The sequence below is a fragment of the Gavialis gangeticus genome, unplaced genomic scaffold, assembly GCF_001723915.1.
Source record: "Gavialis gangeticus isolate Ggan-Ray unplaced genomic scaffold, GavGan_comp1, whole genome shotgun sequence".
Classification (NCBI taxonomy): Eukaryota; Metazoa; Chordata; order Crocodylia; family Gavialidae; genus Gavialis; species Gavialis gangeticus.
Window position 1 is genome coordinate 7640951 of NW_017728996.1, and position 10238 is coordinate 7651188.

The following is a 10238-nucleotide window of genomic DNA, read 5'->3' on the forward strand; positions in this document are numbered from 1 at the left end:
GCAATAACCCCAGCTAGCTCCCTCAACACCCTGGGGTGGAGAGCATCCGGACCCGCTGACTTGAACGCGTCCAGCCCCTCCAGAAGGTCTCTAACCCGGTCCTCCCCAACCTGAGGTCTGAAGGCGATCCCCTCGAGTCCGGCTTCTATCACAGTCGGGTCATCTCTGGGAAGTTGTCTTGCCTAGTGCATTGTGCAGCTCTCAAGGGCTGGGGACAGATTTTCAAAAAATCTGAGCCTGCATTGATTCAATCTTTGCAGGTTAATCTAGTCTGCAGACTATGTTGAACCGGTTTGCAAGTTCACAGATATTCCCTCTGCACGGAGGAAATGCAGGCACATGCCAGCAGTGGCTCAGGCTAGAAGCTGGGGGGCACTAGAGTAGCCCTCCCTTCCCTCCCACGGGCTGAGCTGAGGGATGTGTGCCCAGGCCCAGCAGGATGCTCTGATTAGGGAGGGGTTTAAGCCCCCATCCTGCCTGCACAGTCCTAGGATTTTCCTTGCTCACTGTTCCAGAGGCAGGAGCCAGACCTTAGCCCCTGGCTAGCACTGAGGCAAAGGCTGGGCGGGGGCGTGCAGTGCATGCATCTGTCAATTTGATACTGAGCTTTTCAATCTCCCTTTCCATGATTCTTCATACTGTCTGCAAACCTGACAGGCTAGGGAGCCAGCAGGGGCCTGATAACCCAGCATTTAGCAGCCCATCAACAAAACAAATCTATCATTTAGTTCAAGTTCTTCTGCAGCTTTTTGCAAGGAAGGAATGGAGAGACATTACCAGCTACCTATTGATTAGCTCCAAAAAGCCCTAAGCGCACACTGTCCTGTCTGCTTTTGTCCTGCCCAGTGATATTGGACTTGCACACAAATGCCATGTGTGCACACCCAGCCTTAGGTAGCATATCACACACTGGCTAGGATCTGGCGATGGGGTCCATTCTATGGGAGGGAGGGAGGAATCCCTGCTTGAGCAGTGAGTGGTGTGGGGGGGGTGAGGTCGGGAGAAGCCCAGCAGACCCTACTGTGCCTGCAGTCTCCATTGGAGCTCCAGCCAGGGAGCAGAGGGGTATGGCCAGCCCTGTTCTCTGGAGCAGAGAGTCCATCCCAGCCCAGGGCTGCAAAGCATCTGGGATTCTGGGGGACTCTGGTTTAAGTTAAACCCAGAAGGGGTCTGGGACAGACATTGCATAAACCGATTTGACCCAAATCAGTTAAGTCTGATACTACATTCAACCAGGCTTATCTTAAACCAGTTCAAAAATGGCTGAAACTGGTTTATGTGCACTAAGTTTATGTTCTGTTACAGTTTTAAACCAGTTTCTGATCACTTGAACTGGTTTATGTGTAATGTCTGTCCCTAGCCAAGAAGCTAAAGATACTGTGACAGCTGTCCCTCTTCTTGCCAAACCACGCCCTGATTATACAGGGCTGTATGTCATTCCTGGGCTACAACGGTTGAAATTATTGGTGTGTGATCTACCTGGGCATTATTCTCAGGGTCTAAGCCCACCACTTGGGGCCATGTCAGGCCATTGTGGTATATTCTTCCCATTGACTTCCTGGGAATTGTGTATACAGGCTGATGGCTTAGTGTAACTCAGACATAGGCATGGGAAGAGGCTAAATAAAAAACAGATACCACTGTTTTCCAGAAAAGTTGCAGGGGTCAACATTAGGGTGCTAAGGCTGCAGGTTGCACTCCAGCCTCACCACAGGCCAAGAACTTGGCTTCTTCATACCTGGGGCACTTCTGGAGCTGCTCTAGAGGCCTGGCTATTTTGGGCATTTTCTTTGATAACCACTCTGTTTTGGGGAATGGAAAACCTGGAGGGGGCTCGCAGCACCACACACAGATATCATCCCTGGAACATCTAACCAGTAATCACACTGGGCCTTCAGAAACCTTGAAGGGCCTTTGCAAAACCACGCTGGGAGCCTATGAGGAGATCCAGGAGGCACCTCAAAGAATGCATTCATCCTCTCGTAAGATGGCCACAGAGGAATGACTTGTTAGAGAACCCCTTGTCACTTGCGGGCCGTGCCAGTAATAATACAGGCCCAATTTTGAACTCAAATATTTAGTTAAACGGAGACTGCCTGGGTTAAAGGCAAATAGCACCAGAGCCATGCAGTTTTTCATTGGTGTCCACATTAACAGCCTATAACTTAGTAATGGGCCACTTGTTTTTCTGCATCTGATGGGCATTTCAGCTAAATTGTCATGCCTGTTCCAGGCAGAAGCCAGTCTGCTGGGTCTCTTTTATGCAGAGAGGCACCTTGCTATACGTTGGCAGGTTAAACCCACAGCTCTGGTCCATCTGCATGGCTGGATCTTCCATTGCGTCAGCGAGTCCAGAGGTGGTTGCACTGAAAAGCAGACCTGTCCCTGGGCATCCTAGTGGACTGTAGGCTTTCTGTATAGTTGGCAAGTGGTTGCTGAGACAAGGCCCTTGCCTAGCATAAGCAGTGGGTATAAAAGAGCATCTAAGCTTATTGTGTTGGAATCTGCACCCACACCTAGATCTGCCAGGCAGCCAAGTCCCCAGCGTGAGACACAGGGGGCACGTCTACATGTGTTCCTTACTGCGCATTAGATTAATCTACTGCTGGGGTCTGGGACATGGCCCACGGGCAAGTAGCCAATGGCTTGGGGTGGCTGTGGGATAGGTGGGGGCAAGGTGCACTAGGGCCATGCGGCAGTCAGTGTGGGTGTGGAGTGTGGCTAGCATGGAGGTAAGCAGAAGCCCGTGGCATTGATCATCACTGCCAGGGAGAGGGCAAGTAGCATCCATGGTGCGCTGTACACAGGCTCTCAAGACAGTGCCCTGGAGGGCTGTGCCAGCAGGCTTCAGACTGCTCAGAGCCAGGGAAGCACGCGGCCAGGGACCAAGGTGCGGGGCATCCTTTTAAAGCAGGGGTGGGCAATTATTTTGGGCGGAGGCCACTTACTGAGTTTTGGGAAGTCATCAAGGGCTATGACAGGCAGCCAGGGATGGATAAATATTAATTTTCTAAATTTTTTAGGGGCTCCGCAGGCCGGATAGGGGCCCCCAGGCCACATTTTGCCCACCCCCGTTTTAAAGTCTGGCACTGGCACCCGGGCAGCCGTGGCTGGAGCCTGGAGCGTCCGTCCCCTGGCTGCTGCAGGGGGGCAGAGCAAGGCAGGAGTAGCCCTAGACCTGACTGCTCCCATCCAGGTCAGATTTGCTCCTGATGCTGGTGCATGTGTAGACGTGGGCCTGGGCACAGCTTAATGTGTCTGAATTTACTGTGCAGTAAATTCAGGCGCATTAAATGTATGCATAGACGTGCCCAGGATATTACTGTCCTTTTGTGCTCCTCATCCTTGGAGTGAGGAGTGGGTTGGGGTGATGTGGGGTTTACCCTACTAGGGCATGTGAACTCTTTTATGAACTTAATTGTATGATTTTTTTTTTCCTCATGAGAAATATTTAACCCCAGAAAGATCCAGGGGACAGAGCTGTCTAGGTAATGTGAAGAGTAGGATCCGAGAGGCTCATCGCTCGACTGCGAACAGCTTGTGCAGATGGAAGGTTTCCAGAGAAGTGCAGGTCCCTACTTCACAAGCAGGAGAAGACCCTGGGGTTTTAGCTTGGCCGAGCCAACAAAATTCCCCGTGTCTGTGAGGCACAGCAGCATAAGTCATTGTTGGCTCCGTATCTACATTGATGCCCAATGTTAATGCATCGGATGTAGCGGGTGCTTCTGCCTGGCTGCTTCATGTGAGTTCGAGATTCCCTGTAGCATCTACCCTTGTGGTTAGAGGAGTCATAATGGAAAAATGAACAGTTCTCTGTATGGGTTAATAGTGGAGTTTTCACTTTCCTCTCAGTTCCTCTTTGCCATACTGTGCTGATGAAGCCCGGTCTGTCCTGTCCAGCGTGCCCATGTGGCCACAGTACAAGGGCTCTATGGGCCATAATGCAGGGGTTAGCAGCTGAGGAGCTGCCTTATGCGTGCGAGACCTGCCATGCACCGAGTAAATCATGGCCCATTGGTTCTCCTCTGCAAGAGCACGTGCAGGTGAGCCTGGGGAGCCTGCAGCATGGGACAGCAGCAGCTGGGTCATGCCGCTTCCATCCTCCTTGCCTCGCTCTGACCTACGGCCTTGTTGACGCTGGGCAATAGCACCTTGTCAGCAGTTGGCTCAACTGGTAGCATGGACAAGGGCAAGCCGGGCTGCAGAGCTGTGTTGATCTGAACTGGAGTTCCCCTCCTGCTCCCTTTAGATTGCATAGGAAACGTTTTGGGTCTGATTCACTGTTTCCAAGTAGGAGTGACTCCACTGATGGGGGGTGGTTCTGTTAAGGGGTCACTTTGAGGCCAGTGAAACCTTTGAATTGTGTAACATGCATGTGTGCACACACTCGCTGCGTTTTCACTCATGAGGAGCCCTGAGCTGGATCCTGGGATCTCATACAGCAGGGTAAATCCGGAGTCATTTCAAAAGCTTGCACGGTCCAAGTGCAGACTCTCGTGACCGTCTCTTGGTTCGAACCTGGGCTCTTGTTTATACGTAGGGGTCTGGCGTCTGGGAGCCTGTCTTGGGACACAGGTCTTGTAGAGCTGCTGGAGGAAATGCATTTGCAGAAACCAGCTTCTCCAACCAAGACCCACTTCCTCCTTTGCTGTGACTTCTCTTATTTTGTCCTAGCTGCAGTTGGTACTTTAGAGCTTGGAGCATTTATGGGATTCAGCAGAAAACTGAGTAGTCTCCACTATGAGATGCAGAAGCTCTGCAGAAGCTGAGACTGGTCCATGAGCAGTTCGGCATTGGGTGGAACGGCGAGCTGAAAGCTTGGTTCTTCAGTGAGCTGCCTGAAACTGCACTGAAACTAGCTGAGCTTAACATGGGCAGGCATGGCCTACACATAGATTTCATAGACATCAGGGCTGGAAGGGACCTTGCGAGATCATTGGGTCCAGCCCCCCGCCCAAAGGGCAGGAAAGTCAGCAGGGGTCAGATCACCCCAGCAAGATGAGCATCCAAGCGTTTCTTACAGGTAACCAGAGTAGGCGCTTGCACCACTTCTGCAGGGAGTCTCCTCCAGACTCTGGAGACACGGACGGTAAAGAAGTTTTTCCGTATGTCCAGTCTAAAATGGTCTTCCAGCAGTTTGTGATCCTTAGACCTTGTCTTCCCTTGGGGCACCCTGATGTACTTATAGGCAGCCACCAGGTCGCCCCTGAGCCTGCGCTTCTCCAGGCTGAAGAGTCCCAAGCCTCTCAGCCTGTCCTCATCAGGCCTGTTCTTGGCCTCTGACCATGCGCGTGGCTCTCCCCTGGACTCCCTCAAGCCTCTCCACGTCCTTCCTAAACTGTGGAGCCCAGAATTGGATGCAGTGCTCCAGCTGCGGCCTCCGCAAGGCTGAGTACAGTGGGAGGATGATTTCTTGGGTCTTGCTCGAGATGCATCAGTAGATGCAAGTCAGAGTTTTATTTGCTTTGCCAGCTGCGGCATCGCATTGGTGGCGCACGTTCATCTTGTGGTCAATCATAACCCCCAAGTCTCTTTTGGTTGTGGTGCTAGTGAGTGTAGCACTGCTGAGCCTATAAGTATGATGTGGGGTTTTTCTCCCAAGGTGCAGCACCTTGCATTTCTATGTGTTGAATGTCATCAGGTTTTGATCTGTCCACCTTGCAACTATCCAGGTCGGCCTGAATTGCCAGCCTATCCTCTAGCGTGACCGCACTCCCCCATAATTCGGTGTTGTCTGCGAACTTAGTCATTTCACTTCTGACAGCCGAATCCAGGTAATTTATGAATATATTAAAGAGTACTGGTCCGAGTACTGAGCCCTGGGGGACACCACTGGTCACCAAGCACCACGTTGACTCGGTTCCATCAACTATCGCTCTCTGGGTCCGACCATGGAGCCAGTTCCCCAGCCATCAGACCATAAGGTTGTCGAGGCCGCAGTTCCCCAATTTTACCATGAGCATGTTGTGGGAGACCAAGTAAAAGGCTTTTTTGAAATCTAAATATATGACATCAACCTTTTCTCCTTTGTCCAAGTGATGCATCCACCTGGTCATAAAAAAAAATGAGGTTGGTCAGGGAAGACCTACCCGCAATGGAGCCATGCTGGCTCTCTCTCAGAAAGTTGCCTGTTCTTGACGGTTTCTTTGATGATTTTTTCCAAGATCTCCATCTCTTTGAACTTTCTTGCAGTGGGGGTCAGAACCTGAAAGGAGGCTGTATATCTGCCTGCCCCTGCTTTCTTTAGATTTAGACCTGACTGAATTAGTTCTGTTCACCTTCCTCTTGCAAGGTACATCTTCGTTGGGTACAGAGCTGGAAAAAGGAAGAGCCTGGATACATATGGGAGCATGGAAAGTCACTTCATTGAGGTGATCTCTCCTACCCTTTGTCTGCTTTGCACTTTAAAGGCAATAAGGCTCCCTTGCAAGCCCGTTCCAAAATATGGAATGGGCTTCCAAGGGAGGTGATGCTTTCTGCTACCTTGGAGGTGTTCAAGAAGAGATTAAACAGGCATCTGGTTGGGCTTACTTAACCCCAGCACTCTTTCCTGCCTGGAGCAGCGGGCCGGACCTGATGATCTACCAGGTCCCTTTCGACTCTAGAAATCTATGAAATCTATGAAGCCGGTTGAGCAGCAGATGCCTCTTGTTCAGTGCTTGGAGCCTCTAAGAGCTACTCTAATGCAAATGTCACCAAATTATGTGGCTCAGGGGGTATAAATGATACCGGGGGAGTGCAGTATGAGCTTCAAGCTCATACCCTGAGCTTTAAGCCATCAACTGATGTGCACAGATGTCCACTATGGTATGCATTGTAGATTAGGAGCCAGTAAAGACTCATGCCTGGGGGAGGGAAGTAGCAGAGAAGGGTGGAGGATGGGATGCTCTTGGGTGAGCATGTTATGGCTACTAGCGGCCATCGTGCCATGACTTACTCCTGTAGACTGAGGAGCTTGAATGGTGCGAGCATATCGATACAGTAAGGGAATAGTGAGGCTAATCTTGCTTTCCAGTGAGGCCTTTTAGGTAGCAGAGGGACTAGGGCTAAGGATGACTTTTGTAACATGCCTCCGTGGCCTAGTTCATTCTGCTGCGGTTGGGTGATGGCAGAGTTTCGTAGACATAGATTTCGTAGACATTAGGGCTGGAAGGGGCCTTGAAGATCATCAAGTCCAGCCCCCTGCCCAGGGCCAGGAAGTCAGCTGGGGTCAAAAGCATTCAGCAGGAGTAGAAAGATTCCCTGGCCTATAGGGAGGCACAAGCTAGTTGTGCACTGCATTTGATGTCTGCTTACAAGGGCTGGCTGGGTGCATCTTTGCTTCCTCTCCCGCCGTCTGCAGCAGAGCCCTGTGAAGGCGATGCACAGCCCTAGGGTACATGAATAATCCCTGTGCCCAGAATGGAAAAGCAGATGTAGAGCCAAGCACCTCACTGCTCTTGCCAGCGGACATTTAATATACGGGTTTCTTATGGAACTGCAGAAATAGCCATCCACCACGAGGGATGTTTCTGAGCAGTGAGGCAAGAGGAAGATGCTGATTATGAAACCTGAAACAAGTGACACTGCAGATAAGTGGAAGGTGTTGGAGCCAGTGGTGAAGCTCTTCTGAAAGGGAGGATTTTTGTTTGCCAGGAAGTCTCCCAGATTTTGAAAAGACCCTTGATCTCTGTGGCTGGTATACCTGCAGTCCTTCCCACCCCAATTCAGATGCCCCGAGTGCCTCTCAGCCATTTTACCAGGGGCTTCAGGTGAGATGCCTGCTGCAAAACCCAGTCTCTGTTCACTTAATCAGGCATGCTCTTCTGACACTAGAGCAGGGGCGGGCAGTTATTTTGGGCAGAGGGCCACTTACTGAGTTTTGGCAAGCCATCAAGGGCCGCATGACAGGCAGCCAGGGGCAGATGAATACTAATTTTCTGAATTTTTTAGGGGCCCCGCGGGCTGGATACAGTGGCCTGGCAGGCTGCATCTGGCCCCCAGGCCACATTTTGCCCACCGCTGTGCTAGAACAAGGCGCAGAAATGAAGCTGTTCTGTAAAGCAGTCCTGCAACAGCGGAGATTTCAGCTCGGATTCGGGACTTCTGAGCTTTGAACTAGACGAGCCAACCACGATACGTAGGCCTTGCTTGGCAAGATGCTGATGTCTTGCAGCAGTTCAACAGAGACGCATCTGACCTGGGAAATGACACCTGAGTTCACTACGTGTGTTTGGTGCAGAATATGAAAGAGGGAAATGACTTCCTAAGTGCCAAAGTCCTGTTTTCAAACCTATTTTAAGCACTTAAGCATTTAAATCCCATTGAAAGTTTAGTGGGTGCTCATGTTCCTACATGCCTACTTTTGGAAATGAAGGCTTGCTCCCGGAGATCCCCCCCACAACAAAAAAAAAGACTGTTGTGGTACTTTGGGTTTACTGGGTCATTTGAATGTAATCACGATGGTCATTTCCCCTAATTGTTTTCGACCATGAACAGTTAAAAGATACAAATGGATCCGTGTCCCAACACAGTGTAATTTCCCCTGGCGGAGAGTTGAACTCATTATCGTTAAGAACGGATTAGAAAAAAATAAATAAATTGCCCAATAAAATGTGGCCCTTGAGGAAAGCTAGAACTGCTGTTGCGGAGGAAAAACAATCATCCCACTACGCTCTTCTGCTGGCGGCAATCTGCACCAGTCCACGGACGTGCGTGCTGTGCTGACCTTTCCAGGATAAAGGATGCTCAGCTCAGGCCCTCTGCCTCGGCCACCACCTGCAGTTGTTTGTGGACTCGGTGGCTGACCTCTCAATGAGCATCAGGTCAGCGCAGCGATCCTGGCCTCAGCTTGCGTTGCAGTCTTGCAGGCTACATGCTTTTTTAAAAAAAAAAAGCTCAAAAACTCTGGTCAGTTAAACAATCTGAAGCTTTTAAGGAATATAAGCCAAATTGTTCAAGTGCCACCTGGATCTGATGATGCCAAACTACTGGGCAATGCCTCGGGGGATACCTGGGCTTCTACCTTCACCTCAACACCAGCTCAGTTAAACTGACTTGACATGGGCAGGGCCTAGTGGGGCGACCCTCAAGTGTGACACTTATTTCTTCAAGCAACTTAGTGTCTCGTTTTTGGGTTTTTTTGCCCCCCATGTGCTTTAAAATGGAACTGGCAATCAGGACTTGTAGTAAAGATCATCTCTTTTATTCGATCAACAAGATTTTTGCAAAAAAATTCTTTAATTGCAAGCTTTCAGGCACAAACCCCCTTCATCAGGCACTGGAGAAAAGATTGTAAAAGTTCTCCTGGGTAGAAATGAAAGTTCATATTTCGTAGGATTTCCCCGAGGAGTCAGTAGATGGAAAGCTCCTTTGGGCAGGCAGTTCATAGCTGGTGCGGAGGCTCTCATCTCCCGCGAGGATCAGTGGTGATGCAAATGACCTTGAACCAAGGCAGAAGCAGGGGCTCAGGTTTCAGGTGGTCACAGTTGCTTCCTGCTTGGGGGAAATCTGATTAAAAGGCTAAAATTCAATATCTTCCATGTGGATACCTTAAACTTGGATACCTTAAAATGGAATTAATAGTCTGCCTCTCAGGCTTGTAACCAGCACTTACAATAGGATGACTGGCATTTTCAGGGGGAAAAAACACCCAGCATGCAAGAGAAGTGCAACTCAGTGTAGCTAATATTACTGAGTCTCCAGGTGAGGAAGTCAATGAAAGGTTTTGGTAATTGTGTAGCAAAGCAGGAGACGTGGTGTTAGATTTGGAGCGTGGGAGCGCGGCATCTAATAGGAGCAAAGTGAAATCATGTGAGTGGAGACATGGTACTTCCAGCCAATGTGTTTCTGACCCATTCAGCAGTTTAACAAGGGGGTAAGGGGAGAAGGACAACACTATGAGGGCGGCGTAAATGCGACATTGGAAGTACGGCAGACAAGGGTTCTTTGGGTGAATCTGATCTCTTTTATTAAACCAACTCACATAGTTGGAAAAAAAAAATTTTTTGAGCAAGCTTTCAGTTTTAAAAACCCTATTTCATTTCTGGCTCGCGGTTTATTTCCAGGGCCCGCAGCATCTGCCTTTGCCTCTGGACACACAAGTGCACAGAAGAGCTTGTGTCCCAGCCTTCGCGAGCAATGCCATGGGCTTGAAATCGGAGCCCGGGGGTAGGGGAGCAGAGTCCAGCATCTGGAGCGGGATGATTTGCAATGAAAACTGCTGGTGCTGCATTTCAGCCACAGCCATATATATATAT